The sequence below is a fragment of the Anas acuta genome, chromosome 2, assembly GCF_963932015.1.
Source record: "Anas acuta chromosome 2, bAnaAcu1.1, whole genome shotgun sequence".
NCBI lineage: Eukaryota > Metazoa > Chordata > Aves > Anseriformes > Anatidae > Anas > Anas acuta.
Genome location: NC_088980.1, coordinates 77,975,617 through 78,003,449, shown reverse-complemented (window position 1 = coordinate 78,003,449; position 27,833 = coordinate 77,975,617). Strand labels below are relative to the sequence as shown.

The following is a 27,833-nucleotide window of genomic DNA, read 5'->3' as shown; positions in this document are numbered from 1 at the left end:
CACCTTCTGTTTGCTATTGTTTTCTTAAGACAGCATTTTAGAAAATAAACTCTCTCTTCTAGTTAAATACCTCATGGGCTATGCGAACTCTACCAATAGTCTTATATCTTCCATGTTTTTGGTGCTTTACTAACCATGAAAGCTTAGGTCAAAGTGATACAAAGGTTTTGCCAAAAAAAAAGGGGGGGGGCGGTGAGGAAGAGGGGAAGGGATGACCATGTCTGTCTGTTGTAAAATTGCATTTTAAAACCTGTAAAAATTGCTTTCAGAATTCTCCTTATAGGATTTACTGAATGTAGCGTAGGTTGAGGAGAAAAGAAAGGAACAAATTTTTATTTTGCATTTCTTACAAAAGAATAATCCCCTCTTTAAATCAGCACCAACTGAAATTATGGCTGTCTTGTAATCTGCAGGCTAAGTTTCACAAGGGTTGAATTACATTTAATTTTTAGAAAGCTGAGAGGAGAAAAAAGGTGTTCAGCAGCTTAGCCTGGGGAAACCGCCACCAAATGCCACTTACGCATTGACCAGCCGAATGAACACAACCCAGGTTGTTATCATCCACGAAACTGGCAGCATCCACCGTCATTAAATCTGTATTATAAACATTGAAGAGGTTCAGAAATGCCCTCTCTCTTGCATTAGAACAAGTAATCAATGGATTTTACAGGGCTGGTATTTCACTATAAATTTTTAATGTTGAGAAACTAAAGTTGAGGTGGGGGTTGTTCCATAACCCTGAACATTGCCAGTAACTAGGGTTTCCACCACTGCCATTTATTAGCTACATATCTTTTTACGAACTCTTCTGCCTGAAGGAGGAGGGGGAAGCTGGTCTGTATGCCATTCCTCCCAAGGAAAAGCCGCGTAAGATCGCTTCAGCCAAAATTACCTTCAATGATGTGTGCTGGGCAAGCTCAGAAATGCCATGAACTTTAGTTGTGTGGGAGCTTGGCCAAATCAACAGAATGAGCTGCTCGTTTCCAAAGTTCATTTAATGTCTCAAACTTTGTTGGTTAATAGCTCCCTCTCATCCAGAACGATTCTGTTTTAAAGAGATTGAGCCTCGGCGTCCTGGCAGTCCCGAGGAGCAGCTCTGTGGCAGCCCCGCTGAGTCCAGAGAGAGCTCAGTTCAGCAAGGCACAAGCACAACCTACACAATTAATTTGCCTCTTACAGAGCTTTTGCCACCACCATACAGCAAACTGGATTCCTGGAAAGGGGTATTGGCTGAAGCTAATAAGCTACAAGACATTAAAATGTGAATTATCCCCTGTAAGTTTTTGTAGAAATAAGTAAATGCAGCAGTCCACAGATGATGCTTTTCCTTTTCTTTATAGCTAGACACCTCATAAAAAATGGATTTTTTTGAGTAAGTTCCTAAGACAAAGTATCTTTTCCTGCACAAGCGAAAGCAGGAGATTATCTCTTACCTGTAGCTATAATCAGGATAATATTACAAATCTTTTTTTTCCCCTACAATCCTATTTCTTTTTGCTAAAGTAATTAATTTTTTGTGGCATCACATACTTCAAGGAGAAAACACAAGATGACTGCTACAGCAGAGCAGCAAAGAGGAGATTTTTTTTTCTTTCTTGTTCTGCAATATTCAACAGAAAATGCTTTAGGGGTTAGTCATCTTCCTTTAAACCCGTGGCAGTTAAGAAGTGTTTTGCCAGCCCTTCTTCTGTGTCTGGTCATGAACAGACAACAGCAGAAGTTCTGGCAGCCCTGCAGCCCTTTTGCACCAGTAGAGCTGAAGCAAGGACAATATGGACAAGCTGCAAACCTCTCTCCCCAAAAAAAACAGCAAGGTGTTTGTGCAGAAGTCTAGATGTGTGCTGTCTCCAGTGAGGGACCTGGGTGCATGAGGTTACACAGGGATTATCCTAAGCTGCTGCCTCCTGTTTTGTAATCTAGTGATTTCCCACCCCAGCCCAGCCATTTATTACAGTAAGAACACAATTTAGTATCTCTCTGAACCATTACTACAGAATGTATCGTAATTAGTTTCTGCTTGCGAAGCACTTGGACACGAAAGAACACTGTAAGTGCTAAGTCATTACCATTCACCTTTACTTAATACATTTCTGGTTTATTTAGCTGCTTGCGACCAAGGAGTCGGCATGTCTTTGGACAGATTATACCTGGATGAAGCCAGTGAGACCCCAGGAACAGGGAGATGGAGCCCTGAAATCTGCCTTGCTCCAGAAAGCTGAGAGGTGAGTTTTCTGGTGATTTAATAAATTACTAGTTAATGAGAAAGTAATAAATTATTGCGATTAAATTAACTGTATTGCCAATCCCACGTCTCCAAATAAATCTTGAGTTGGATTGACTTGAAAATAGCTAAGATGATTATTCTTTTATCTTTTCCCCTCAGAAGAGTTTATGCTTTCAAAGCTTTCTTTATATCCAAGAGTTAGAATTTTTACTTTTTTTTTAGGGAAAATTAAAATCCCTGTATAATAATATCTTTATCTTACCAAGTCAGAGCTTTAAGAAAAATGAGTGGACAATAAGAAATGGTGCATGCAGGGCATTTGGAAATGAAACAAACACCACCAAAAATTAAAATATAAGGGTCTGATTCGTTGCCACCACTCACATCAGCTGAGAACAACTTCATTAAAATCTGTGGGTAAAATCTCAGCTTCTCAAACTAATGGGATTGCATTGAAAATGCTGCCAGGATTCTCCACTGGAGAGGGAAGAGCAACATTTCCATGTAAGTAAGAGTGAGTGTAGGTCCTGTCATTTGACCAGACTGTCTATATGACAGAAAACTAGATCATGTCCTCAGGTGTTAAAATTTTCATGTTTCTGTTTTGTTTTTCCCTTGGAGGTATACTGATTTGGCTGTCTTATGAAATGAAACTTCAGGCTGAATTTCATGTCTAACCTAGACTTCAGTGGAAGAAAGAGGTGTCTGTGTGAGATGAACAGCTATATGCATTTTAGATTCATATACATCTATTCCTAAGAGGATAAAACCCATTCTGTTTATGAACGTTTGCCACATGGTCTCTTTCGCAAGCTTATGTTTCTGTTAAGGTGCACATCTACAAAGCATAAATACAGATTCTGCAAACCCCAGTGTGCAGGTCTGCAAACTCCTATCTAAGTGAGTTATCACTGGCTTCATGAAATAACTTCTCCACTGTAATTGAGCAAATGATCTGCTCCAGGGTACAAAGACCTTAAAAGCTAGTGATACAATACTCTGTAAAAAAAAAAAAAAAATTGAACTCAGCATGAGTAAGAATTATGAAAAGAAGGACACTGATACTTCAAGCTTAAGTTATCTGGTTCCTTTTCAGAAACTATTCTCTAGTGGGTAGTTGCAATACTGTGGATGTATGCGGTCCCCTCTTTTCTGTTGCCCCTCCATCACAGGAGATATCACAAGTCAAGGTTTTAAAATTTAAGCATGTGGCCAGAATGTATTGGGTATATCACTGCAGATCTTTCACTGCATGACTGGAGTGTGCGAAAAGTTAATTCCATCCTGAGATAAGAGGCTGCCCTGCCTGTAGCTCTCTGCAGATATGAGAAAACAAAAGCTATGGCCTCTCTGAGTAACTCAGTGCGTTGTACAGGGGTCCAGAGGTTCAGGAATTCTTTCTTTGCCTGACTCCATGGCAGATGAGTTACTCTGGGATGAGCATTTATTCTTTTTTTTTTTTTTCAATCTTGTTACTGATGCAGTCCTTCTGCAGTGTAGACACTTGACAGCTGTGGAGGCTGAAGACCTTTATTTATCCAGAGAACAGATAGTGGATAAACAGCAGCAAAGAAAGGTTCTGCAGCTCGACAAGGAGCCTCACGCCTGTTCTGCAGGGACCGTGCCTGGCTGCTGGCTACCAGTGCTGCTCTCCCTGCCACTTCTGCCACTGGCTCATGGGCCAGTGCCACTGAAGGTCTCAAAAGATTATGCTGTTAATACAACCCCCACTATTTATTTTCCCTCTATGAAAGGGAATGAAACTACGTGTTTTGCTTACACAGTCCTCTGAAGAGCCATTAGGTGGTACTGATGGTGCTTTTGACTGCTGGCATCTGTTCTAGCTGGGTTTTGAGCAGGGGCCTTGAAGGTAGAGGGCTTTCAAAACCCATTTGCTTGCCAATCCTCCGAGGTATCCCAGCTATGTTGATATGAACATACTGAAAGATGTGTGATACCAGCCAGCAAGCCAGGTGCTCCCAGTGGCAGAGTAATAGTTTTATTGGAAGAGACAGGTATGTGAGGGTGAGCCGCGAAGTGAAGATGCAAAATTTCTCTTGCAAGGCCTTTTAAATACTGTCACTGAATTATGTTTTTCAAATAGCATTAGTTAAAAGCTTTTGGAGAGTGTTCTGTGCTGTTCCCCTGTAGCCCTCTCCCAGAGGCATATACTAAACCACAGCACTGAGGGGAAAGGACAAATGCTATCAGTCTTTCTTTCTTTTTGAAAGAAGGAAGGAAGGAAGGAAGGAAGGAAGGAAGGAAGGAAGGAAGGAAGGAAGGAAGGAAGGAAGGAAGGAAGGAAGGAAGGAAGGAAGGAAGGAAGGAAGGAAGGAAGGAAGGAAGGAAGGAAGGAAAGAAAAAGAAAGAGAGAGAAAGAGAGGCAAGAAAGCATTTTAAAGGCTGTTAGAAGGAAATACATTCTTTATAAATCCATTTAATATGGTCCACCAGTCTCATCTTACATTTCTTTCCTTGACAGTCCTGTTTTGTTTTCAAGTGCCAGTGGCCTGCATGGTAATCGTGCACCATGAGCCAGGCTGTCACACGCTCCTCATCCTGAGCAGAACACAGGTCAAAATGCAAACTCCTGTGCCCAAAAGAACTGTTTGTTGTTGTTTTGTTTTGTTTTTCCTGATGGAGGTAAAATCGCACAATCAAAATTTCCCTTCTGGTAAGAGATGCTTCCACATCCTTTTCTCTCTTTGCTTAGGGCTTTTAAAGAGATCATTTCTGCAGGACCTAGGGTTCAGCCTCCTATTTTTAGCACAGCATCCATGCTTCTGGCTTTGCATGGTCAGGGTTAGAGCTTAGAAAGCAAAGCTGAGTATTTATATTGCAAGGTATGTGAGTTGTGTCCAGAGCCAAGCACTCGGGAGGACAGAAAGCTTGCAGTTTGAAGGTATGCACCCTGTTCTGCACAGCAGACAGCCACCAGAAGGCTGCCTCCGTGAAAATGTACTCCTGCCTTTGGCATCCATTCAGTCAGGCAGAAGCAGCACATAGCGCAAGTGCTCCAAAGCATCCACTGCCTTGTAGTCACAGAGGCTAATTCATCAGATAGTAAAGGTGATGACAGTTCCTTAAAGTTACTTGAGATACACGTGGATTTACTCAAATTAAGGACTTGGCCCAGATTGGTTTGTTTTTTTTTGGTCTTTTTAAATGCATTAGCAGATGGCAAATATGTACTGAACACAGCCAAACTACTGGTTTTTGAGGGCAATGACTGCTTGCAATGCTAATTTGGGGTTTTATGTTTATGCAAGCTAACCTGAAGGGACACATTTCAGAGCTGGTTTGAAGCAGCAGAAAGACTCAATCTGCAAAGTGCAGAGCTGGGTATCGGTAACCCATTTAAAGCTGGGGTGTGGATGCAGGGCTGTCTCCATGCTCATTCTGAAGAGATTCAGAAAATAAGGTAGGAGGAGATGTTAAGAGGTCACCTACTTCATGCATTTCCCTCATTCATTCATTCATTCATTCATTCATGTCAAGATGAAATCACTTGCACAACATGGACGTCTGTTCAAGTCTCCAAACACCTTCATTGTCTGAAGGTATTTGACTTTATGGTTTGGATTCAGGCCAGCTGACACTCCACCACAGGCTGATAACCACATGTTCTCCTGGAAATGACATCCACATGAGAAAAATTTAAGTGCACTGGTGTGTGGTAGAATTTCATTAGTAATCAGCATCTAAAAGTAGACATTTAGAGAGGTGTATAAAAGAAACATTCCTTTTTTTTTTTTTTTTTTTTTTTTCATCTAGCACTTCTTTTGACCCAAACACCATGTCTGTGACTGCAAACTGTGCCATTCTACTGCAGATTGACATAGAGCAAAGTCAACATTTCCCACAAAACTTTGTTACTGTGGAAAGCAACCCAGTATACCCATAAAATACCTACTGACTGAGGTTGGACATTTTACTGTCTAATTCAGACTGTGCACACAGACAACAGGAATGAAATAGGGTTTTATACACTCTGGGGAATGACGATTAACAAAATAAAACAGCAAAGGGCTTTTTTTTTCTTTTTTTTTCTTTTTTTTTTTCTTTTTTTTTTCTTTTTTTTTTTTTTCTGGACACAGTTCCATCTGTGAATACAGTAGAAAGATGTGTGAAACAGGGCAGAATTTGTCCAGAAGACCACTGAGGCTTCTTAATGTAAGATATTATTGTGTGTTACTTTCAATGTCTTGCATTTTTTTCATGTCTGATTCATGTACGGGAACCAAGAAGCCGTCTTTGTGAGTAAAAATCACATTGATCTTACCTGAAAACTCTATGCACAGAAGACTTTGAAATCATTCCAGTGATTACAGGGTTCACATATACTAAGCACATAATATATATAATATATATAAATGATATACTAAGCATTCAGCTCTTTCTTTCTTTTTTTTTTTTTTTTTTAATAAATGTGCTTTAATTGGACAAAAGCATATTTGACACGTTTAATTTACACATCTATAACGGGGTAGAACTCACTTAGCCACTCTGTTCTAATATGATTTGCTGCAAAGCTAGCCACAGTTTGGTCAAATACTCCTACAACCAAGACTGATTTCTCCGAACATATTTGCCAGCTGGGACTCTATTAGGTTAGTGCAGTGCTTCATGCAATTAAGAACTGTGGGGACTAATGTAAGACCAATAAATAATAATATGTTGTTGTAGAATACTTTGGATAAATAATTAATTTCACAGATTAAGTATGAACTGTTTGCTCATGCTGTTTGCTATGTCACTGCCCACAGAAGTCCCATGACATTGCTTCTGCTCTTGGGCTGCATGGTTGAGGATTTTTCATGGGAGAGAGTGAAGGGAGCTCACTGCTCTCTGTTCCTGGGCATGTCCACTGTTGATAATTTTTTATGGATTTTCTTTTGCTTTCTTGGACCAGTTTTTCAGTTCATGTTTATGATTACAGCTCCCCAGAAGTCAAAGGCATAAGATTCATTTGTCCTCTTTGGACTGAGAATGTGACTAGTTAAAATTTCAGCCAGAAATGAAGGATAGAAACCTTGAGTGTCACTAATCCCGAATCTAAGGGACTTACTCCTCACAGATACTGCTTAGTCCCTGATTCAGCACAATCTTTAGAGCATTTGCTTAAATCCCACTGACAGTAATGGCCCACAAGCACACGCTGAATGCAAGCGCCACAGGAAAATGTTCTGATTGCACTTCTCCTAACACCTTGAAATGTGAATACAGCCCTAAAACTGAAAGTTAGTTTGTCACAACCTGAAAAGCCAGGCATATGAGAGATCTTCCTCTGAATGTGTTAGTGCTTGTTTTTTCTCTGAAGAACCAGCACTTTTCAGATTATGACTCCAGTATTTTAAAGCTTAAAGCCCTCGAGTCCAAGACAAAAACTAAGCTATCGATTAAATGAAAAGCCATGGAGATGTTGAGAGTTCAAATAAAGCAATGAAGATGCTTAAATAATCAGCATTTCTTTTGAGCCTTTTAGTGTCTTACTGACTAGGGAAACTCAAGAGGACAAGAATTACTTCTTCCTTGCTGTGAACCAGTGGAGCTCGTAGCCCCTAGTTGACAATCTTTTCCCTTAGCTCTACAGGCTATGACCACCACATCTAACCCTTGGTGAAATGAGTGTTAAGTCCACTGAAGAGTAACAGAAATGGAAATAAACAGAGGGGGAAAAAAAAGAAAAAAAAGAAAAAGAAGAAGATATGCCATACAATTTCCTGAAGCAGCTGAACCTGGAGAGGAAAAAGTCAAAGGGAACATTAGGTCAATTTGAAAATAGAAAGATAACAGAACAGACTGCTGTTGTTATTTTCTCTTTGAACATTAAAATAAATAAATAAATAAGAATAGCCTCGCCTGCAGTGGAGTGAATTCCACTGTGTTCCACTAAGGTGCATGTCTTTGGCCTGCCTTTGTGAGCAAAGTTTGGCCAGCAGAGATACTGGTATGTACTCCCTTCCACCTGGTGGCATCCTCCTTCCTGGGCTGCCTCTGTTACAGCAGAAATCGACAGCTCCTGCTCCACTGCTTCCCAGAACACAGCAGCAGGATCACCCCCTGCCTTCTCTCCCAGCAGAGGCTGCCCAGCAGTAACCTAATAAGCAGGGCAGAGAGGCTCATCAAAAAACATCACTGAGAAAGAGATACAACTAGTTGCATCAGATAAATGTCAAAAAAGAAAATTCTTCTCTCTGAGAAGGTATGTCAGGCAAGCCTCAGTCGTGTATCTCTGGATTTCACCCTCTAAAGTAGCATTAGCTGGACAATGTTCAGCTCTTAGGCTTGCAGATCTCAGCCTGACTCTACCAAGTGCCAATCCCTTCCATCCCAATGGACTTCAGGAAAAGCAGTGAAAAGCAAATGAGCCCAGCAAGAGGCAAAATCCATCATTTTGCAGGATGAGACCCATCACATGACACAGGAGGCCAGCTTTTCCTCTGACGTGTGTGAGGGGATGAGGCACAAAAAGATCAGTACAACAAACTGGTGCTCACACAAGCAATGTTTCTGAACCAGCAATGGTAATAATAAAAATAATAAATAATGAAAATGTAAACCTGGGTAAGGTTTCTCTTAGATGCAAATTAAGATTTAAATATAAAAATGATAGGCTTGTGCTAATCCTTCTTAGGAAGTCATAAATTGTTAATCAGACCCTAGGCGGTGTTGTTTAATACCAACTTTAATAAAATAGCTGCCTGAAGCACAAAGACAGTTGGGATCCTGACTCTAAAACTTTGGTAGCTTCATCCACATTTTTGTAGCCCGAGGCTCTTATACTACTATTGATACCAACTCCTTTGAAATATGCTCATTTTTTAGGCTGCTCAATTATTAAACACCTTATTAGTAGAAAGATTAGATGGAAGAGAAGCCATCTCTGTATGACGGAAAATGGATTGGAAGAGGAAGAAAAAGTTGAGGGAATATTTACATAGAAGATACGGCTCTGTTGTTGATATACAGAGGTAATCCATAATCCATAATTCACTTAAGAAATGAACCCATCAAATTACATCACAATGGATGACAAATTGCTACTGTTGAGCTATCCTATGATAAATTGCATGGAATCATTCCTGTCAGAGTAAAACTTGTCTGAGATTGAGAAAGCAAAGTCACTGGAAGGTTCTTCCCCTTGTTGTTTCACATGATCTCTCACACACGGTGTTTCACATTTCCATCACACACTTTGATAGGGGTAGCAAAAATTCCCTTGTACGGGGTAACCACAAAGTCTGCCAAATTAAAACTATTCTGAAAATCACAAGAAAGAGGAAAGGCAGAAGAAAGAGAAATGTTTCTTCTCTACTCCTTATCAATACTTGTCAGTCAGGTGAACAGATCTTTAGACTCAAAAAAAAAAAAAAAAAGAAGCAAAAAGCAGTTACATCCTTAAGTGCGATGCTTTCTCCCTGTATGTCCAGAGCAGCTTGTTAGCATGCTAATTGTTTAGTTTAATATGCAACACAGAGCACACATGCTACTTTGAAGTGCTTATTCATGATGTCGTGGATATTAGTGTATATTTCTTAATTACACAACAGGACAATCTTTTCCCCCTTCAACCTGCACTTTCTGTTGCTCTGATTGGTTTCTCTAACTAGCCAGAATAATCATTTTGCCACACAGAAGCAGATAAGAAAAAAAAAAAGTAAACAATTTTAAAAGCCATTTTAATTTAATAACAAATTGGGAGCTGTACTTTGTGTTAAATTAGCACTGCAAGCCTCATAGTAATTCAAGGCAAGCTTTCTTGTTCGTTACTGCTTAATTAATCAGTCCTGTTTCCATCTAAATGAAAAGTTTTCTCTCTCTCCCTATCATCTCTAATATCTCATTTCAGGCAGCACATCAAGTTAATCTTGCTTACATTAGCAACTTATTTTGAATGGCTCAGCTCAGTTATTTACAATAATTCATCCCATCCCAGCTTGCAGCTGAATCCTGCTTGGGCCCCGCTCCGCTCGGACGGTCACAGCCCAATTGGTACACCAGCAGGTGCGGGGCAAGCTCGCCCAGCCCCGTGACACAACGTGTGAGGATAGAGACCTACTTCCAACACATTGATGTCTCCTGAACTTTTGGCTTCCTGATGTGTCTTGTCTTCCCAGAGGCAACATGCAGAGAGCTGGGCGAAGGATCGTTTTGTTATAAAACTACAGATGAGCATGAAACAATCCAAGAGAAGAACACAAATAGGGAAGGGAAGGAGAAGATAGGAAGTTGGGTGGTGCCTGGAAATACGTCCTCATCACCCTTTATGCAGCACATCCCATAAACAGAGCTGGAATAAACATGAGTCTTACACTACCATCAGTGGTACATATAAAAAAAACAACAAACCTTCATCCATTTCCCCTTCAAAGGAGGTGAAGAATGGGACTTTATGCAGCAGCTGGCTGAGCGTCTCCTCCATGTGCTCACCTCACCATTCACAGAGCTGAAAACTGTTGCCACAGCCATAATATACTGCCTTCTGTCACCACCATAGCCAACTCCACTAAGTTTGGGAGTTAACAAAACACCCCCAGTGTTTTGGATCATGCTGACCTGGCCCCGGCCAACCACTTACTGAAGCTGTGGCCTCTGGTAGCCCTCCAGTCTATGTGCCCACGGTTCCTAGGTTCAGCTTCCAGGAGAAAGTTTTCTGGTTGTCTCCTGCAGCTCAGAGGTCTGCTGGGGTCAGGAGGGCTGCTACAAATCCCTTTCCCTCTTCAGGCAGCACTGCTGCTCCAGCAGCTCTGTCCCCGGTGACCCGGAGAGGTAACTGATACTTGCTGGGGTGAGGGCTCGAAACTAAATCTGCATCTGAAGTGCCTGAACCACGTGAAGGCTGCTTTTAACGCCAGTTTGGCCAAACGTGAATGCCTCTGTAATAAACACAAAATATGCTTAATTAAATGAGCCATTCCAAGTGGACAAAAGCTGTCCCCCGGTAACCCCGGCATTTACTTTTGCTCCTCCAAGATGCAGGATGGTATTTCAAGAGGAAGCAAAGATGTGCAGTATATTTTAATCTCCTAGGTTTGCGACAACCAGCTTCTGACCTCACATTTACCAGGCTGGCTGAAATTACAACCTGTTGCTAAGGAAAACTCTATCATACCTTAAAGTAGCTGTGATATCAAGTAGCTTTGAGATATCTGTCAAATGGATTGCAGGAGATTAATGGGGAGCCGTTTTAGAAATCCTGTAAAAGACAGCCTAAAATGTTAAAATATGATAATACATTTCATTTAATAACAATATAAATTCTGTGCTGAGAAAAGTGGGAGCTTTTTTTTTTTTTTTTTTTTTTTTGTTAAGAGGAAGAGAAATTCTTTCTACAAATCAGAGCGCGCAGTTCTGTTTCTGACGGGAAACGCTGCTCTGAAATGCGCTGAATTTCAAAGCTGCTTGAGATTAGATTGTCTGTGGAATTGTGCTGATGGCTGTAAATATTCATAAATAAGATGCACTGGGCCAGCATTTTTGCTTCAGATGTGCATGCACGTTCTCTTAAGCACAGACAACCTGAAGGCATGGGCACCTGAAGGAAGAGTTTGAGCTAAGTGTTGGCGTTAGAGGTGCAACACTCATGCAAAAGAAAGATACTCCTGCCACATTCAGCAGCCCTGCTTGGCATCCCTCCCTGACTTCCCCTAGCCACCGGTGGAAGCAGCAGCACAGCAGGGAACCCAGCTCCATGCTGTGCTAACCAGCCAGGGCCATATTACTTACTGAAGGGGTTCAGTGGGAAATGATGATCATTCCCCACTCAGTGGTTTCCACCCCTACTTTTCCTCATCTTCTGTTCAGGGACACCAAGTTTACAAATTTTCAGAGGTCACCCTTTGGTCAGCACTGAATTAATCGCAGAGTTATAAACACTGCCTTGCAAGATCCTGACATCTCGATCCAGGAAGGCACTCAGGAATTCAAACAGTCTTGTGGACTTCAGTGCAGTGTGGTGGTATGTTTCAAAGTAAACATGTCCTTAACAGCTTTCTGCTCTGGGACCAGGTATGATAAGGCAGAGAGAGAGAAGAGCACTGCCTTGTTTATAGCAGAAATAACTTGGCAATTATCAGCAGTGAGAAGGGAAGTACAGTAGCAGGACATTCATATTATTTAGACTTAAATGGAGTTTAGATGAAATACAGAGTTTTATAAAACTGGTTGGCACAGCACAGATTGCTTAAAGGGATGTGGCTGGTGGACTTAAAAGTTGCTTCTGCATCTTTTTCCCTTTCAGCAGTGACAGCTAAATTGAGCACCAATTTCACAAAAGGAATTTGCTCTCTGAAAGGGATTCTAACTCCATATATTCCTGCTCTGTGATCTCCCAGAGCACTCTTCGCAGTGTGAAAATGAGGAAATAGGCTCTCTTGAATCCTTACAGTGGCCGCTTGGTTTGTAAGGCCAGCTCCAAAAGCATTAGGGCACAGTGGGTTGCATGCAGCTCAGAGCCTGGTGCTCTTTGGATCTGACCCCACCATATAACTTGCAAATTCAAGGCGTCTTTTTTGTGTGCATGTCTTCCTGCCTCTCCCTCTATTTATTTACTCCAGGATCAATACCCAAGGCAGGGGTGTTGGTGCACGCCATGTCCTTATTCAGGTAGCTTTCCTTGGGCTCACCTTCATAGCTATGCGCTAGGAATACTGCTCCTTAGATGTTTACAAAGCAGGGGTGCTTTGAAATGAATTCCTACAGGCACAGAGGTGAAGAAGAGAGAGGAGCGTGACCTCTGGCTGCCCCAAGCCACAGGCAGCAGCATGCAGAAGAAGCAGCTTTTTATGAGACTTCTTTATCCCCTCCTGTCTCACACACATAAGTAGGTGGGAATGGACAAGGCAGGGAATGGCAAAGAAAGTCTGTGGCTGCTCCAACCAGGCCAACGCGGAGAGGAAGGTCATCTCCACCTTGCTTAGGGACAGCTCAGATTACTGTCCCCCGAGGATGAAATATTCAGTCTTGTCCCAGACTGCTCCAGAGCTACCCGGCCTCCCCCTTCCCCTCGGCGCAGAACACGACTGAACAAACAAGCAAAAGACATCCAGAAAGTCCTTTGGGAAGAGAGCGTCAAAGCGGCTGCAAGGAGTCCTTGAGAAAAATAATTGGCTTTCTTCTGGATGAAAAAATAGACCCAAATCTGATTTTTTTTTCCCCAGCCATTCTTTGATCAGCTCCAACGACTTGAGTGAGCAGCAGAGAGGCGGGAGGGTTGACTGCAAGCTGCACTCGCTGTAGATCCTGGTTCAGCATCCCTGCTGTGCTGCTGACTCCTGGCATGACCTTGGGCGAGCCACTCACCTCTGCTGTGCTCTGCTTCCCCCCTCCGTAAAACAGGGCCAGCTGCAGAGGCCAGCCTCTCGGGGGGCCATGTGGTGAAGACGTGTATTTTTAGAGACGCTGAAATACTCAAATAGCTTCTGAGTGAAGGCCCCATGTAGATCGACGACGCCTTGTCCCTTGTGTGGAGCAAGACCACCAGACATCCACACAGCATCTCACAATGGTAAAGTGCTATTTTTGTGACATGATACCATAAGCTATTTCGCTTTCTTTTTGTCCGTGAAGATGCTTTTGTCAAATAATGATTGCCAGGCTAATGACACCCTAAAGTTACAAACCACCAAGCACTCAAAGAGAATCAATTCAGCAAGGAAGCTGTTTTCACCTGAATGCTTAGGGCAAAACTTAAAGCAACCGTGCTTTTAATTGTTATTTTTGTTAATGTAGTGGAACTGGGGGGGAAGAGGACACGTGGGTTTCCTTCTAAGCGAGAGGGCTTTCCCTTGGGTGAGAGCATCAGCGCAGAGGTCAGTCCCTGTGCTACTCGGTGTCCTCGCCCTGCTGGGACCCCCAGGGGCGTGTGGTCTCCCACATGGCCTGTCCCACATGCAGAACAGACCTGGATTCCCACCTCCTTTGAGGACCGAGTGCGTGGTTACCATCAGAGGCAAGTATTTCTTTGAGCCTGGTCCCACCAAAGCTGGGCTGGATGCTAATGACGGTGTTGTTTGAGCAGCCTTTCTGCTTATAGGAGCTATTTGCTGACAATTGAGAGGCAGCAGTTAGGGAGAAGGCAGCTCTGTCTCACACCCAGACCAGCACGCACTTGCAGTACCTGGGGAAACGACTTGTGTTTAATTTCCGTGCTAATTTCCAGTTCCTGCTGACCCTTCTCCTAGGTGCTCCTGCTCTGGTTCCGTGATTAGATGCAGAAGTGGGAAAGAAACACTAGCTATTATCTTGCAGGAGGCTGTAAACATTACAGCAAGATAATGGAATTAGTTTAGCTGGGAGGAATTAAGGTACCCAGATAGGACGGACCCGATCCCATTCATAAAGTGCTCTCCTCTGTGTGCTGCGGTGTGTCATCAGGGAAGGGCTGTGGGGACGTGATGGGTGTTTATGTTGCAAATCAAATCAAATAGTCACATTCTGGCTATGACCGAGCACTTTCTGAATATATAGAAATATATATGTGTATCCTGGCAAGGCAGGCTAATTAATCCATAAAATATCTGCCCGCAATGCCAGAATGATGCCGTTATTGAGCAGGTTACTTAAAGCATAGCAAGGTTGGCACCGTTCCTGAGCGCAACCGGAGGGAAGTGTGTCTGCTCTTTGCATGTGTGCTTGTTGGAGAGGATGGCACAGGGACTGCTTCTCGTGGCTGGGGTGAGATGAATCCCTGTCAGTGCAATGGTGGATGTCTCAGCAGTTTTGAGGGCTCCGTCACCGTCACAGTTAAGCAACCACTGCGTTGCTTCCAGCTTCTTTTTGGGGGTCCAGCACCATAACTCCTGGGGAACCCGATGCCAAATGCACCTTTTCCATGCTGGCAGGGCCCATGGGCTCCCCACCACAAAGGCACAGTCATTTTCCCCCACCAGCATTGCCCCTTGCTGCTATAAGGGGGCTGCAGCCTCGGGGAAACTGTTCTGGTTTGCTTCAGAAGAGGGAAATACTAAGAGGGGAGGGCAGCTCCATGGGGACGGGACGTACTGACCAGCCACATTAATTCATATTGCTCTAAAAAGAGTCCTGAACTACAGTTATCCTGATTTCTTCAGGGAATGCCCCTGTTAACAAACAAAAGCATAAATACAAATATTCACAATATTTGTCCAGGCCTTTCAACGCCAAGCACACGGCCAGGAAAATAACTAAAGTGAGAGGCAATGTTGGCAGCCGGCCACACCTGGAGTAAGTACCGGGGACGGTCACGGGTGCAAGGCTGGAGAAGGCTGCCTGAATTAGGGAGGGGAAGCCGCTGGTGGGCTATGAGGATTGGGACACACAGCAGTGCCCTAGGGAAACCAGGGAGCCTGAGGCTGGATGGACCCCCAGCAAGTATGGGGCAGTCGTTTGGGAAGGGTGAGAGAAGCTCCTAGGGTGAGGTGTACAGCAAGAAGAACCCACATCAATGTGAGGAGGAGCGCTCAGAAAAACTCTGACTTAAAAAACACTTTTATGCAGCACTTTCTCCACCTAGCTCTCCTGCAGTGTCACTCACAACGCGACCCGGAGAGGATGACTTTTTCTGTCACTTCCCTGGTTAGCATAAGGCTGCTGGTGTTTTGCATTTATTATGCATTCTTCAAGGGTGTTTTTAAAACTCAAACAGGGACTGCTGATCTGCCCTGTACCTTTTGTTAAGCAAGCAGAGACAGAAAGCAGCTGAGTTTAATCACGCTAAATATCCCTGCTGCATCTCTTCTCTCGCCATCCCGAACGAAAGGAGCCGGGATGTCAGGACACCTCTCCTCATTTCTCCAGCCCCCTTGGAAAGGGCTGCCATGACTAAGCAAGCAGCACCAGCAAGCCAGCTGCTGCCGGATTTTATCTCCACCAGAGCACATTCGGGCACTTAGGCTGCAACTTGAACCCCGCATAGAGTCCACGGAAGAGATTGGGTTCAGCAGCATGCGGAGCCGTCTGCTGATGGGGGGCTCGCCTCTGAGGTTTCTGTTGGAAAGGAGCCGGATTTGGCCCCCGGCGGGGGTGAGGATAACCACAGCTACGGTTATCTGCCTTGTTTCTGAGAGTTGGGAACCGAAGTAATTATTTAGAAACAAAGCAGAAAGAAACAAACCCCCCAATGACTCCAAGCCTTTGAAGAAAGCAGCACGGTTGCTGCGGCTAGCAGTGTCTTGAAGGGGTTAATGAAGAAGTCTCCCTGACACCTAGCTCCCAACGCGGGGCCTCTCTGTGGCATTTCCCGCACGTGCACAATAATCAAAAGATACTGAAAACCAATTCTGTTTTATTCTGGTATAATTGCAGCGGAGCCACCAGAGGAATTGCAACCATTATGCAGGATGAGGCACCATCGCAGTGGGGCCTGCTGTTTCCAGCGGATTTTACCCACTCGTTCTTATAGATTTCAGCTACCTTTCATTCCAGTAATTAGCCACCATTTCCAAGGAGATCCATAAGCAATTTCCTGCCCATCTTGAGCCATACTGCTACGAGACTGCACTAGCAACTGAGCAGAGTTTAAAAGTAGTCAACGAAGGGCAGGCAGCATGCTAAAAAGTTAAGCAAGAGATGGATGCCACCATTTAACTGCAGAGAAATGACGATGCCCTGCGGATCTGTTCATCCACTGCAAAAAGCACGGGCACCTGCTGGAAACCCAACAGCGATTCCTTCCCAACCCCAGTTTTTGGAGTCTACAACACCAAGCAGGTCAGTGTGCTGAAATCTTCAGCCAAAGCCAAAATCATGGAGCAGACCCGGGGGGGGGACGATCCTGGCTGAGGGACCCTGCGTGCCCTTGGGTTGCCGAGCAGAGGAGCTCAGGTTGGATCTCGGCTGGGGAGCAGCACAGGCATGAGCACAACTTCCACCAAGTTAACATTGAGTTCGAGATCTTCAGCAGAAAGGAGCCGGGGGGAGGAAGCATTTTTTTTTTAATGCATGTGTTTTGCTTTCAAGGAAGTCTCTCAGCTAAATATTTTTGAAACAGCAGATGGCAAAACGCAAACTTTGTGAAAGGGAAGGCTGCCTTGAGCGGCAGGTTACTGCTTGCAGGGGAAAGCTGTGCAAGGGAGGGAGGGAGAAAGGAGTCAGAAGTTAAGATGCATATTTCTAGCAGAACAACTTGGTTGGAAAATGACGACCATGTCTATAAATGTGCTCTTTGGAGTGCTGGCATGGCAATATGTAAGAGCTGTGAACTGGTGTGAAAGCTAAAATACCTAGAGGGACTAATAAGTCCCCATGGGGACCCCAGTTTGCCAGGTCCTTAAACGGCTGCAAAGGATAATTGCAGAGAACTACAACAGGACTGAATCAATGCCACTTTCCCTGAAAAAAAATAATAAAAAAAATAAAAATAAAAAATGTATTGCTGCCTCTGATTACATTGCTCTGCAAGGACTGGCTGCCTGCCCCCCTGCCTCCTCCACATCAAAAGTCAACTGCAAGCCACTAGAAATATGTCCAGAAAGATTATGGTGCAGCTGAAAGCCAGAAGCATATGAGATTATATATTTACCGGTGCCGTGTCAGATAACATCTGAGAGGAGAGCAGAGGAAAAAGGGATTCAGCCCTGCAGTCTTTATTAGCATGTTTGGGCTGTTTAAAGGAGCTATCCAATTGTGCCATTGCTGCCAGGCCTCTAAAACTGTATATATCCATGATAAAGGAATCTACTTGATCTTGATCACAAGTCTCCAAGCCCAACCAGGCTCTCCTGTGACATGCAAACTTATTACCTTTAAACAGGAATTAGGAAAAAAAAAAAAAAAGAAAAAAAAAGAAAAAAAAAGAAAAGAAATGAATAGGGATGCACCATTACCCATGGCATTATATTGCTCAGGAACAGATGTTAATCAATTTTATGGAATGCTTTAAGTAATATGCAAGCACTTCTGCACAGAACTGGCTGCGTAATAGAGATTGCAGCCCAGCACATACATGAGATAAGCCTTTATCTTGACTGGGAGAATTATGCCTATTTTGCTTAAAACCAAAGAGGTCTGCACGTTCGAGCAATTTTATTTCCCTCCGAACTATTTTATTTCCCGGGTGCTATTACACACGGCCCTATTACAAAAGGCAAAGAAAATAACCTTGCTCTTGGTCGTGCCTTTCTCCTTGCACATGTGTTTGCGCACACAGCCCATGAAGTGCACATGTGGACATGTGTGCTGCCCTCGCCGATTCCCGGGGAGATGGGCACAGCTTTCCCCTGTGCTCCGGCTGTGCCAGAAGAAGGGTCAATCAGAGAGAGGACTGACCTTATGCTCGGCAAGTAATTTTTGCTGCACAGCCTCCCCGTGCAGTGCTAAGCGAACTTTGAAACCTCACATCGTGCAGAAGTAGAAGGAAAAAGATGCCCCAGCCTCTGGATTTGTATAAAAGTAGCAGCTGTGCCATCACGCTGGGAGTAATTTTGGTCATTAAGCTTCTTGATCCTTGAATGTCATCAGGAGTTACTTAGGTGACCATCCACTTGCACTTACAAAGTACTGCGTTTAACTCGCCATAAAATATGGATTTTATTGCAGCAGTGACAGGACTTCTTCCCACAGCCACTGACCTCTACCGCTACTGCTTATCTCTTGGCTCAACCTTCTGCACGAGAATACACGCAGAGAGTATCCGCACCGTGTGCCGGGGTGCGTGCATGTGGGTGTTGCATGCACATGAATATAGAAACAGTTCAATCTATCTGACACACCAAGCATGTTGCCAGCTCCTTAGAAACACTGACAACAACCAGATTCAGCACTTTCTTTCTGTAATTATCCAACTTCTCTCCTGTAAAACGCCGCTACGCCTACCCGCTCTCTTCCCCCAGCTCCAGCGCTCCCCAGCCCGTGCCTTCCTCAGCTGAAGGCAGGCATTCACGTCTGTGGGTGCCGGCAGCGTCCCCACATCTGCCCCCTCGGCCCCTTCCTCGCACCGAGGGAGCGCCTCGCTTCAGCCGGGCTCCCCGTTCAGCTCCGCACTTTGCCTCGCCTTTTGCTTCCGATCCGGGGAAGGGGGGGGGGGTTGCCCTGTATCCATTTCCCTGCGACTCGGCGGTGCCAAAAAGCCAGGACAGTTTTTTCTTTTTTTTTTTTTTTTTTCTCTTTTAATTTTTTAAGTTCTTCTACCGCATCTCCTCTCCCGGCGTTATTCGTGCTCTTATTCTTGTTTTTACCGTTCCCACCATTGTTCCAAAGGCAAGCCACCCTCCTCCTGCCCTCCCCACCTTCCCTCGCCCCCAGCCCCTCGCTGCCTAGCGGGGACACGCCGCATCCCTTCGCCCGGCTTGCGGTGACAGCGCCGTGCCCCCCGCCCGCCTCCAGCCCACCCGGCACAGCCCCGGGGCTGGGATGGAGGGCTGGGGCTGGGATGGACGATTGGCTTTGGGATGTAGGATTGGGATTGGGATGGAGGGTTGGGGTTGGGATGGAGGGTTGGGGTTGGGATGGAGGATGGGGGGGGGGGGGGGTAGGAGCCCCTCGCCACCCTACAGCCAACTTTGCAGCATAAGTGCTCCCCCCCTCCCCACCCCCCAAATCCTTGAATTAGCGTTCCCAATAAGCGCAGGGAAAGGGCAGGAAAAAGGGGAAGGCGGCTGGCAGGAGAGGGCGGAAAGTTGCGCGGAGCCCCCGCTCCTTACCGGCACGCAGCGGCGGCGGCTCCCCGGCCCCTGCTCGGCGGCGCTCAGCCCGCCCGCCTCTCTCTGGGGCTGCCGCTCGGCCGGCAGCACTTTTTAACTCCAGCATGCAGGCAGCCCGAGCCGAGGGGGCTCTCCATCTGATTGGTTTCCATTCAGTGCTCCTGATTAATAAAAAAAAAAAAAAAAAAAGAGAGAGAAAGAGAGAGAGAGAGAGGGAGAGAGAGGAGGGAGGGGGAGAGGGATGGGAGGGAAAAAAAAAAAAAAAAAAAAGGCAAACTCCTCCCTCCCTGCCTGCCTCCCCGGCAGGCGCACACCCGCATGCACACACACACAGACACACGGACACACGGACACACACACCCGCACCCCCAGCGCTGCGGATGCCGGAGCCGCCGCCCCGGGGCTGGGGTGCTCGGAGCGGGACGGGCTCTGCGAGGGGCGCAGGGGGGGGTCCTGCCCTGCCGACCCCCCTTTTTTCCAGCCCCCCGAGCGGCTCTGGGTCCCCCCGCGGGGACGAGTGCGGCGGGCAGGGGGCGCGGGGGGACCCCGGCCGCCGGGGGCTGGAAGAAAGGGGTCGCAGGACGGGGTGGCGGCTGCCTGCCGGCACCGTTTGCACCCAAAAAAAAAAAAGGAGCCCCGGGCGGCTGAGCTGCGCTCGGTCCCCGCAAGACGCACGGCAAATGTCGCCCCAAGTGCGGCTTTGCGCTCCTCGCCTCCCAGCGCCTCTCCCCGGCCTTAGGTTTGACCTTTATCGTCTTCTCGCCTCCCTTGCTAGCCCACCGTAAGCCTTCGGGTATTTATTTATTTTTTTTCCCTCCCTTCTTCATCCCACCTCCCGCAATCTGCGCTGGCTCTGAACGTCTTAAGGATGGCTCTGCGCTGGCTCTAAGCCACCTTTGTGTCCTCCCGCTCCTGGACCGTTTCAAGGCTTTTTAGCGTGATTTAAGCGCTGCGAGCACCACAAGTTCAGGTAACTCTCCTGCTGCCCGTGCTGTCCCTCCCGCGGTGCTGCAGCAGCTCCGCAACACGGCCCTCATCCCCCACATTGGGCCTGGGCTCCTTAAGGCTGCCCCCGAGCTGTTCCTGCAGTGGCTGTGCTGGCAGAGCCCTTCCTCAGCACAAAATCGGACTCCGCGTGATGCCTCCCATCGCCAAGGCACTGGAAAGAGGCCGGATTCTGCCTGCTGTCTGGTTGCAAGCCCTCCTAATGCAGATGGCCCCAAAAAGCCACCTAGGTGGCATGGCTCTTGCCGGCCGCCTCGCCTTTCCACGCGGCTGGCTTGTTGCAGCGTGCAGATCATTCTGCTGGCTCTTCTTTGAACTTCCCCTGGTCCTCTCATTAGCAGTTTTTTTGGCATTGATGGGTCAGGAGTATTTGTGGAGTATTCCCGAGGGTCCCTCCTGGACACTGTCTCTCTCTCCCTTATGACAGACCACATTTGCAGGCTTCCTTTTTCCCTGCCATATTGCATTGTCAATGTCTGATTCACTGCCCACTCTGACCCTGAGGTCTCCTTGGGCATTATTCATTCCTGGATGTGTCTCATTCTAGTTAGCTTTAATAAGGCTGCTCCAGGCTTTTTTTTTTTTTTTTTTTCTTTTTTTCTTTTTCTTGGCATTATTTCCTCAGTCAGGACAGGGCTATTTATGTCCTAGATGGACTTCTGTATTTTCGTCAAGAAGGGAAGATTAGCATGGGAACAGTTGTGTTCTCCAAAGCATCTGCTTGGGGTTTTTGTTTTCTCATTAATTATATCAATTTGCGGTTGACAATTTTAAGTCCATAGCTGTGTGAAGAAGACTTGTTTTCATTTTTGAGGGACATTGTCAAGGTGATGCCCTTCCTCTTCAACTCTCTCCTGTTGACAGCTTTAATGATATTAGAATTCCCAGACTGGATCAGGCCATTAGGCCATGAAGTGTCCTGTACCTGACACATCAGCTGAGTGAAATGTTCAGCTAGGCATGTGAAAATTAATCAAAATCAACGTTGGTTGAAATCTGCTGCCCTGACATGAGGTGGAGAATTTAAGAAGGTTCAAAGAAGGACTGGCTGGCTATGTGTCCAGCTTGCAGTGGTCAGAGTTGTTACACTTAATACTTATTAAAAAAAAAAAACAAAAAACAAAAAACAAAAAACAAAATGGAAAGTAGATTAAACATTTTTTTTTTTCAGCTGTTGAACCCATCTAATATTTGGAAATAAGGATGAGTACTCCATGTAAAACATATCATCGCACACCCACTTTGCCTGTGGCTGTTTTCTGAAGCAACTGTTTCTGCCCATGGATAGACACAGCACTGAACTGGTGAGAATGAAGATCCAAAGTGGCGACGTCTGCCTCTGTGGTCTCCGTGGAATACCCAAACTGTGACCAAAATGTCTATGATGCTCATCAGTGCAAAAACCAAAATACAGTGTGAGCTAGGAATATGTGATATTTTCCTCTAAGCTATTCAGGAGAGATCCCATTTCTAAGCAATGGAAGATTTTTATGTGGGTCTTAAGGACTAGAAAAAAACTTTCTGAAGCCACTGAAAAGCTACCTGCGGTTCACTACAAGCTGCAGTATCTGTGAAACAATCTGAAGGTCTCACTTTGTAAATTCACACATGAACAAGACACTTCAGAGTTTTCACAGCCCCATTTATTTTTCAAAAATGTGAAGGGATCTTCTGACTTGGTAAAGGGGAAACCTCAATGTAACAGAACTTCTCCTCACTCTTTTTATTTTTATTTTCCAGATGAAGACAAAAAAAATCCCCCTCCCCCCCTCTCCCCAAATTACAGTTTTTCTTCACTGCAAGAGCAGGAAAGAAAATTGTGTTTAACCTGGTAAGCAATAGGCTGATGCCAAAAATTTTAAGGTAGAATAAATTATTAACTTGGTGTCACATCATTACAGATGCAATGCATGGTCACCATGCAAATCTTTAAAAATCCACAGTTTAACACTTCTGACCTTCTGTAATAATGAGTTCCACAGGTGAACCATATAGGGTATAAGTGTGTCTTTTATGTTTGTTTGCTTTGTATTTATAGCCCTTTAATTGCAATGTCAGTTTATATTAAGTATCAGGAAAATAGTGAGCTCCTGGATAGCTTAAACCATGTATTTTTTTTTCTTTTCAATTTATTCTTGCTACTAGAATCCAAATTGTTTTCATTTTTTGCCTCCCCAAGGTTGAATGCTACATGTTTTCTAAGTCTCTGTACCCTGTCCTGTAGATCTACGTGCAGGGATCAAGGATCAGCCAGACAATTGTATGAGGCCAAGATCCCTCAAGCCATACAAGCTTCTCACAGCACTGAACATGACCCTGTGTGTGTTTCTAATCCCAATCCTTTGCAAATACAAAGGAAACCAGCTAGTTTCAACCACTTTCCTGTCCTCTTCTGCCCATACCTATGGTCTGCTGGACCACTGGAGAGATAATGGTTTGCTAGATGAATCCCAGTGATTGCACACAACCCCCTGTTGCATGTTTTAATTCTCTGAATAGTTTTGTTCTTGATGACATCCTTCTTCCAATCAGGCTCCCCAAACAGAAGAGGTTATTCCAGCAAATCTAAATTCCTCATTCTAATTTGAGTTTGTTGGATTTTTTACTGCCTTCAACAAGCGGTGAAGAAAAGTATGTGATAGCTTGATTTGTGGCTTCATAAGCCATGTAAGGAAGTACTCCACTTCTATCTATGCCATAGATATTTTACAGCAAAAAAGCTTCCAATTGCAAGGTACAAAAGAATAAATAAACAAATTTTTCATCATCCTTTGCTCTTTTCATGGAAACATTATGAAATCTGCCTGGTTTCTTGTAGCTTGTTCTCTGAACCTCTCAGCTGCCGCCCAAGTAGGGAACCTGGAACTCCAAATCCTCTGAGTTCTCAAATTTGATGGTTTCTTGAGCATCTGTCTTTTGCAATTTCAGTAGTGAAAGTCAGGAGATGAAGGTAATTAGAAAATAATAACAATTTTGGTTTCTCCTTTGTTTTCTCCTTTTAACAGCGTGGAACTTCTGGTTGAAGTTTTAGTTGAAGATGAGAATTTATTTTAAAAAGTGTTCTGGAAATTCAATTTTCTAACATGCTGTCTGTTTCTCTGCTGCTCTGTGCACCTCTGAACTGTTCAAAACAACACAATTTTTATTTAAGAAATGGCTATTACTTCCAAATTGAATAGTCCTGACTATCATGGCCCTCCCCCAGTTTTTCCTCTGGTCTCTTGCCCGTGGATGGTAAAAACAAGCCCTGTTTCAGTGAAACTCATACTGAAACAGATATTTTCAAAGCTGTCACACACCTCCGAATTTCTTGCCTCTCCTAATTCCAGTGGTATTGAAATATCACAAGAACAGCTGTTGTTATGTTGCTTACGGAGTCGGTAATTACAGAATTGTGTTGTGAAAGCAACAAGCTAAAGGATGGCAGATACATCTCACATATATAAAATTCAGCTCTGTTCAGCCGGACTGAACCGTTCAACTTCAGGGTTCAGCCCAGACTCGTTGGAAACCACAAGGAAACTCCTCTTTTAAGCGTAATGGTAAGAAGTCCTTTGCCTCCACATTACCAATATGCCTGACTGATCATTCCTGACAGAAGCATAAAAATGTGAGCATAGACAAATAGGACATGTAAATAGCAGCTAATGCGTTGGGAGTTTCGTTGCCTCAACAGGTTATAATTGCTCTAATCAGCACTCCCACGAGCAGTTAGCACTTCTGCTTCCCATAGAAGAGGCCTGAAAGGGCAGAAACATCTCCCATTTGAAACACCATGGCAATAAATACATCATAACCAGTATGGTCTTTAAAACCAAAAGCTTGCAGATTGGGATAAGTGAGGAGCCAATGCACATCTGCATGCATGGGCTAGTAGCAAATGGAAAATCAGGTTGTGTCCCTTCAGCTGAACAAACGCTACACAGTGAGATCAGTTCAAGACCATGTTTCACTGTAGGTCATTTGGGCACACTCTGAATCTTGATGGCTTCCCTGTAACTGATAAGAAATGTTATCAGTGATCTTCTGATGCTGCTGTCGTAGGAGGTGTTAGTCATGGGCACTGGGCAGAGTCTGTAGACATTACTCCTTTCCACATGCAAGGATACCGCAGTAATATTAGAAGCCAGTGCTGTTTGGCCAGCTCTGTAAAAGCTTTGGGTGTTTTGGGAATATTTTTAAAAATGCACAGAAGCATTTTTCAAGAAATGCTTCATTTTCTTGGAAAACTCCCTTTAATTTGTTGTGGAGCTCACAGCACGCGTCTGTGGGGCTGCGTTTGCTATGAAAGTGCACCACTTGGGCTGTGAATGCTATTATTTATTTCTGTGAAGCTTGCATTCTTGGCAGTCCCTAGTCTGTTTATATTCATCAATTCTCTCTTCTTCTAGGGATCAAACTTTCTGTGTAAGTTACCCTGGTTTAACCAGTTTCTCCTCCCTGCCAGAGCCATGGTAGCTGTCTGTGTGTACTCTCGGATGGTAGGGAACACCATGTAATTTGACTTTGTTGTTCCTGTTCACTGTGGACTCGGCTAAAAGAAATTATCTTCCATTTGTTCCTGGCTAAGTGTGCCTATACGAACAGTGTCTATGCTTCAGCTGATGCTGGCTACTCGCTGTGCAGTAATAACTTGCTTGTGAGTCTGACATGAACATACTTTATATTTAATAACCTCAGGAGAATTGACTGTCTTTGCAGTCTGTGCTTGCACAGCACCTAGCACAACGGGACAAAAAGCACTAAAAAGGTGATGCAAATAATTAATACATCAGAATCCATGTGTATTTTTCAGTAGTACACATGTGCACATATCCACTCACAGACTTCCCAGCCCAAAGGGTTTGTTACCTAAATTGAGCGAAAAGGCAAGTGCTGAAAAGGAAAATGAAGAGATGAAGTGAGTTAAGGTTGCACGCAGCAGGTTGGTTTAGATCTGGGGATGAAATCCAAACCTGATTCCTGCTCCACTCCAGCTCACACCAGTGTCTTATCCTCCTATTCACAGTGCCTGCCACATCTGGCTCCTACCAAAGGTTTCAGTCCAGACATATCTTTCTCATGTCTCAGATAAGTCCTGCTGAGAACCACAGGTCATTCCTTCCTCAGCTGATCAATTCTTCCTTCTCAGGATTATGACTTATTCCAAATCTTCATCTCTCCTGATAACTATTCACTCGTATACCTGCTTGTGTGTGGTTAGTTCATCCACACAAGCAATACGGGGTCAGTTTGGAGTAGTTTTCTAAAAAGTAGTGCTTTTCTTTCCCTCAACTCCTCTACTTTTTGATTCCTATAACCTTGGTTGACCGCAGTCATCTGTGGGATTACACTAGAGCTGAATTGTCTACCATATACCTTACACTAAGGTTTTAAATCCACATTATATTTTTATTAACAAAGTCGCTTATGTCACTTTTCCCTCTTCAACCCAGGGTCAAGTTGCTCCTGCCTGTCACAATTCACTTCTCTCCAGACTTCTGTCACCAAAACCACCTGTGGGATGTGCTGTATGATCAGTCACAGAAGTTGGTGTCATTGGAAACCTAACTTTGGCTAACGTCATTTTTAGCTTAAATATTTGAGTCATCTGTTGCAGTGTAAAATATGAGGAAATGGTGAACAACTGCATGTATATACACACGTACATACATACATGTACATACATGCATGCATATATATGCATATATACATATATACATACATACATTCAAGTGTATGTGGAGGCTGGGGAACTTCTTAAATGACAATGTCATTGGAAAAAAAAAAAAGTAATGTCAGATTGCACATTAAAAGGTACATTTCCTTTTCAGGAGAAATTATACAGCAGCATAGTAATGAAAATGATAAAAAGTCCCCAAGATACTTCTCTAGAATAGCTAGCTATGTACAGAATTTGCAAAATGAGCTGGAGGTTTGCATGAGCATTTACGTGAGCTAATCAGCAAATCTGCTGCCGCCCTTCCTGCTTGCAGAGTGATATTGTCATCCCAGCGAAAACAAACACCCTGTACACCATGAGGGCCCTCTGCATGACACTTTATATAAGTGCTATAACTTGGTGTTCCTGATGTTTGGCTGAAGGCAAAGGGCTAGCAAGATTCTCAACAATGAAGTTTATGTGGGCTGTTTTACTATTCTCCACAATAGGTCTTTCTTCTGCTTCCTTCTTTTTTGGAATTCCTCTCATCTGCTTCCTCCCAGGAACCTTCATCTGAAGAATGGACACTGCAGCTCCTTGTGCCTGGCTTCAAGCCGCCAGGTGGGCCAGTCATCAGAGACCTCCTAGTGATCCCAGTTTTTGGAGTCCAGTGACCAGTATATTTTAATAGATACCTCGTCCCTATCTCTTGTGGGTGTAAAAGTCTTGCTCCTGTAAGAGGGTGACGCTAATCTGAGCCTGCACCTTAAGAAGGCAGGAACATAGTGAATTCAAGCAGATGTCCACATTTTAGATGAAACTGTGATTGCAGCCAAAAGGCTAGGGATACCTGTGCAGCATTTGTAAATACACATAGTTTCCTTAGGAGGCTGCAGCCTTTTGAAAATTTCCATCTCTTCTGCTCCCATGCTGGTTGCCTGTACCCCCTCCTTCTAACTCTTTGGGTTGTACAAGTGGTTGCCCAGTCATCCTGCATTCTGTCTCCACACAAGCCCTACTCCTTTCAGGTAACCTCTAGGAACAAGGATCCAAGGATCCAAACCCTATTTTATGTCTCCTTTCATACGGAATTGCACAACTATACCTACATGTACGGGCGACATTTAGAGTACGATCCCTATGGATGTGGCGTCTCGCTGCAGGTTGCCATGAAGTGCAATGAAAATATTGAAACTGCATAATGCAGCTGGCTTCTCAGCCTGGTATTAATGTAATTTTAGGTCTTTTTTCCTTAAATGAGAAGAAACATTCGCTCCGCTGTAAAGGATTTGCAGTCAGAAGGAGAAGCGGCAACCTTTTATTTTGCATTTAATGAGAATAG

General features: G+C 44.4%; 1 protein-coding gene and 1 long non-coding RNA gene across 3 annotated transcripts in view; one reads left to right on the top strand and one right to left on the bottom strand.

The window, feature by feature from the left end:
* The window catches only part of LOC137850630 (uncharacterized), a 28,971-nt gene extending 20,960 nt beyond the window's left edge, over positions 1-8,011 (top strand). Inside the window, exons 2-3 of the long non-coding RNA XR_011092693.1 lie at positions 2,104-2,222; positions 7,810-8,011. This is a non-coding gene — a long non-coding RNA (uncharacterized lncRNA). The remainder of the gene's footprint in view (positions 1-2,103; positions 2,223-7,809) is intronic.
* LOC137850629 (cadherin-6) overlaps positions 1-20,026 on the bottom strand; it is a 104,231-nt gene extending 84,205 nt beyond the window's left edge. For both annotated transcript variants that reach the window (XM_068670870.1, XM_068670869.1), the window contains exon 1: positions 19,846-20,026. The gene's annotated coding sequence lies outside the window, so the exon portion shown is untranslated. The remainder of the gene's footprint in view (positions 1-19,845) is intronic.
* Positions 20,027-27,833: the final 7,807 nt, after the last annotated feature.